Here is a 5,473-nt window from a genome sequence, read left to right as displayed (position 1 = left end):
AATTTAGCCTACTTTAAAGTGTCGTGCATACACCCCCCTCTCATTTAACCTACACACGGCCAGAGAGAACAGGTATAAAAGGTAATGTAAATTGTTGCCTTTTGTGAATTCCTGACCCCTGAGCTGGTGCATTGTTCCTAGGGCATATATTAGTGGAACCAAAAGACTTTTTTCAATTATCAGCTGCTAAAGCTATGGCCTTCCCCTCCCCATCCTTGCCCCCATGCTTGACTAAATCTTTGTCACCTGAGAATTCTCTGTATGCCAGAGAAACATACAAAAAGCCAGTTATGCTGGACTTAAGACTGCATCACTAAAGCATTTTTAATACAAACCAGGCTCCAGTAGTTCTAATACAGCATTGCTTGTCAACCCCCTGAAAGGAAATCAGTGGGGTCTGGAATGTGTGATGTCTGCACAAGAACCAGGCAACTTACTTGAAAATCAGTTCTTATTTGACATTTCATTAATCAACAATAGACAGACAAGGTTCTTATCTGTGCCTGAAAATAGGGAGAAAACAGATCTAAACTTTTAAAATAACAACATTATTTTATCTTTTTCATGATTCAGGAAGTGCCAAGCACTACAGGCTTGCCATTCACGATGAAGTAGCTAACACTTGCCATGGACACTTGTAATATAGAACTTTCTTTCATGTATTTATTGCATCTTCTGTAACTACCCCTAGCACGTAACTTGGCACAAGAAGTAAATAAGTGATTGTTTCATCTATTAACTTTTTATGGGTCAAATCAATAGAAAATATAGTCCTATGCAATATAATCAACTATTGAATTTACTATACTGTAGTAAATAAACAGAAGACAAGATCAGATACTGTTTATCAATGCATTAAGGAGCCCTTTTCATGTAGAAAATGCTGTGTCATTAAAATGGTTTATTACTATATCTGGGGATGGAAAAGCCACCTTCAATAAACTAACAGGAAATGAAGAGGAGAAAAAATATCCTGAATAATCCAAAAAGCACACAAATATTTTGCAATGATATCTAATGGTGTGTGTCGGTGGGCTGGCAAAAGTATCCATTAGCATAACTATGCCATAAAAGAGGTGGGGAGCAGTTTAATATTTATAACACCATGGAACAACTTGTATTTTTTGTGAACTTCCAGAGAACAATAGCTTTGTATCTCATTTTAATTCTGCTAGAGATATTTAAATATAGAAATAAAAGCAAGCAAGTCCAAACAATGTCTGTTGTTAATCAGGTGCAGCATCATTATCTGTGTCCAGTCCAGAGGCCCTCAGTAAGAAATTATATGATTCTAAAGTTTTCTTGTTAAAATTTATGACTCACTAGATTCATAATTGAATGGAAGGGACAGCAGAACTGATACGTACTTACTAAAAATTGTTTAGGATGAAAGTCTCATTTGTTACTTGCTAAATTAATTTTCATTGACCAATGTTCCTTTCTAGCAAGGCATCACTTATCTTTGGCAGGAACAAGTGCCTTTTCAGTGATATGCCACTTGCATTCTACAGTGAAGTTTCTTACCATCTCACATCTATTTTCAGAGTCCTTTAATGTAATTTGAAAATTTAGTTCATTTTAACCATATTGACTGAACTCAACTCTCCATAACACAAGCCCGCTTCCCTCCAATCTCAAATCCTAGCTTTAGCATAAACATGACATTACTTTTTGACATACTTGTCTTATTTGGGCCAGTGGTTAAATTCTAATCTATGGGTTTATGAAAAAAGGCCATAGGGGCCTTTTTTTTTTTTTTTTTTATCTACTGCCCCTAGAAAGGACAGGTTCAGGGATTCCAGCTGGGCCAGGCCCTGTTACACTCTTGCTGCTATTGCAACAGCACAGCTACGGTCACCAGAAAATCTGTTGCTACAGTGGTCTGACTGCTTTATCACATAAATTTGTCCACAGGCACTTTCTAATTCCTTTTATTGGTGGTAATATTGATGGATACTGGTAAAAGGCAAAAATGAAACAGTGCTCCTTTTTTTATTAAAGTCAGTAAATTATAATCTGAGTAAATGCAGTTGTACAAGAGGATCAGGCAAGAGTAGTTTCAGACTGAGAATTATTTGGAATGAGGGAATCATGAGGAGGGATCTCCTGGGAGACATTCAAGATAGATTGAGCAAAGGGATCGGAGGCAATTAGAGATAAAAAACTCCTTGTAAATCATCAATTTCAGCTACTCTGATTAAAAAAAAACAGACTCTAATCCCACTATATTATTTCCCTGTATAAGATCCAATATGATTCTAAAGCTACACAGTAATTGGGTTTCCATTCTTTCCCTGAAATTCAAGACGCTAACAGACCATTCTGACAGAAGCACTGTTACAAGGTACAGACAGTAGGGCTGTGTGAAGCTTCGGTCTCTGATTCAATTTGGTAGAGATTCGGCCCAATTCGGTGGCTGAATCTCTGAATCCAAATTGAATTAGAGGAGACCCTTTAATCTCTCTGAATCAAATTGGAACCCTCTGAATTGATTCGAAAAGATTCAGAGATTCGGACATAGACACAGCTTTAAATGTTTTTCTTACATACCTCTAGGTAGCAGGGGCTCGTGAGTGCTGTGATGCTGGGGCGCACGGAGCATCCCACAGAAGCACGAGAAGCTCCCCAGTGGGCTCAGCAGCAGACCTTGAAGTGGACCAGAAGCACTCCCAGTCCAATTCTGGGTCCGCTGGGGAGCGTGCCCAGGGTCCCCCATACCCCTCAGCTTGGTGACTGGTCCCTCCTGGGTCTGGTGGGGCACCCGGGGTCCACTTCCAGGTTCACCGCCGAGCATGTGGTGGGCCCCCCTGCACTCCTGTGGGATGCTCCATGCACTCCAGAATTGCAGTGATCACAAACCACATCTGCTACCTTAAGGTATGTAGAAAAAAACTTTAAAAACTGTGTCTATGTTAGAATCAGAATAAAATCTTCAGATCTGGATTCAGCCAAATCGGATCAGGGACATGTGATCTGAATCAACAAATCGAATCACTGCCCCTGATTTGGACTGAATCCAAATCCAAATCAAATCAGGCCTGCTTCACACACCCCTAACAGACAGAAGAGAAGCTCCCTGTTGTAACTCATAGCACTTTGCAGGAAGTGTCACAATTTACAAAGATCCCCTGGACTCAACAGACGTTCACAGTTAGTTCCAGGAGTTGGACAATCCAGCTGTTGTTTAGCGCAGCTGAAAGCCCATAGCTGCTCTTCCTAGAGCAATGTCCCTTCCCACTCTCAGACCCAGAACTGTTTTCAGGATGGGAAGGGGCAAAGAGAGCAGTGGGAGATTGTTCTGGGGGTTCCTTGGCTGGTGCTGGAGAATGGGGTGGATGGATTGGAGCCCCGCTTACCTAAGGGTGGGCTCCAATCCACCTGCTCCATCATCCATCAGTGACTGAAAAAACCCCAAACTAAACTCCCTTCACTCCCTTTCTCCCCTCCCATTCTGAAGACAGTACTGGAGCAGAGCTGAGCTGCAGTAGCCCAGCCGTGTGTGCAGACACAAGTTACTGGAGCCACTTCATTTTGGAGAATCTTAATCTGAACACTCATGCAGTGAGGGTTTAGATTTTCATGGGATTGGGCCCTTTTTAAGTGCTTTGCAGCCAAGCACTTGTGTTTGCTCATGGCTGCAGAGTGCTTTCAGGGGCTAGATTGGGCAAAAATTGTCACTTCTGTCTGTGCCTAAAATGTATCCTTTACTTGCCTCTTAGTCAGTACCCTTGTTAGCCCTTGAAATCTTTCTTTATGAACTAATTTCTCTATCCTCCTGACCAATGTTTTTGCTCTTTTCTGAACTCTTTTAAATTTGTCAATGGCTTTCTGGTAGCATAATGCCCAGAACTAAATGCAGCACTCTAGCGCCATGTAGAAAAATCACTCCTATTCCTCACCTTCTGGACTGAGGATAAATGGACTGTTTTTGTTGCTATCTTGCTCTGCTACTTCAAGTTCAATTTCCTCTCTGCTATCACCTTTATTTCCCTTTCATCATTAAACTGTTTTGGATTTCATCTTTTCATTAATATAAAGGCTTTGGATTATTTTTCACCAAGTGACACTTTTTTCTCCAACAAGAATCTCATGGCCCAGATCATTAGTGGATGTAAATCATCAAAGACCTATTCAAAACCAATGATTTACAGCAGATCGGGTTCTGCCCCAATACTTTTTGCCTACATTTGCTTTTTAAATCAATTTATTGTATTTCTGCCCACACTACTATTAGCAACAACTCTTCACATCTTCATACAAAAACATGGGATTGAAGGGGAATTCCTGGATTATCAAGTCTAGCCCTTCGCAATTACATCAGACAGTCCATTTGTAAATTAATCATGCTCTTTAAAACCTGTTAGGCTTTTTTCTTTACTATGCTTCTGGAAAGGCTCTTCAACAAGGTCTTCTAAATGTATTCATAACAAAGTTTATACCTATTTGTTCTGCTGCCAACACTGTCCTTTAGAGTAAATAGCTTTTCTCTCTCCTAGTGTGTACTGCCTTGACATATTTTTCTCAGTTTTCATTTTGGTAGTCTAAGCAAGTCAAGGTCTTCTGGTGGCCTCTCATCAAATAGATGCTCCATTCCTTTGATCATTATAGAAGCTCTTCTCTATGTATATTCCCATTCAAGCTTTTCTTGAACTTGAGTGACCAGGACTGTACAGCATGTCACAGGGTGAGATCTCACCAGTGTCATGTACTGCTATGACCCCCTTCACTATTTCCCAAAAGGAATGGAAGGAATAGGGAGAAAAGGGGAGAGTTCTGGAAGACTTGACTCAACTGAACTTTTACTGAACAGTGCAACAGTGATCGCTTTACATGTGAGAAATGCAGGATACAGCTAACAGTGGCTCAAGTGAAGGGGCTCACCTTCCCTTGGGAGGTCCACCAAGGATGCACTGGGCCACATCCATGGTCTGTTCTTCCCTTCAGACATTGACTCCTTACTGAACTCCCATACTTTCCACTCTTATAAACCCAGTGAGTTTAACATTGTGAAACAGTGTGAAACAAAAAACAGTATTTGATGTGGGGTCCAATATCTACCCAATAAAATGAAATAGCCAACTAGATAACAACATAGGAATAGGCTTAAAGGCCTCTTGCTAAATTTAGCCTTTTGTTCTCCTTTGAGAAGAAAAAGGCATCTGAGCCATCTGTGTACCTGCAAGTTACTTATGACAGAATACAACTAAGAAGACTACTTAAAGCAAACATGTAAATTATGCAGAGCATTGGTCTAGGGCCCCTGATAAACATTATATTTAAGATGTGATTAACATTTCAATCACATCTTAAGTAGTTACATGGCCACATGTTCAATCAATGAATGGCATGATAAAAAATGAGGAGTAAAGCCACAGAGTTATTAATTAAAACATGCATAGTAAGTTCATGGGTGGTTCCTAGCACACTTTTAACTGAAGCCTCTGGAGCACACAAGAGACTTTGAAGATCCCAA

At 40.4% G+C, this 5,473-nt stretch overlaps 1 protein-coding gene across 1 annotated transcript in view; it reads right to left on the bottom strand.

Moving 5' to 3' along the window:
* Positions 1-5,473, bottom strand: part of DPP10 (dipeptidyl peptidase like 10) — a 531,248-nt gene that overhangs the window by 285,893 nt on the left and 239,882 nt on the right. The window lies entirely within an intron of this gene.

The sequence above is a fragment of the Gavialis gangeticus genome, unplaced genomic scaffold, assembly GCF_001723915.1.
Source record: "Gavialis gangeticus isolate Ggan-Ray unplaced genomic scaffold, GavGan_comp1, whole genome shotgun sequence".
NCBI classification, from domain to species: domain Eukaryota; kingdom Metazoa; phylum Chordata; order Crocodylia; family Gavialidae; genus Gavialis; species Gavialis gangeticus.
Note: the sequence above shows the minus strand (reverse complement) of the source record. Positions and strands in the feature narration are given on the sequence as shown.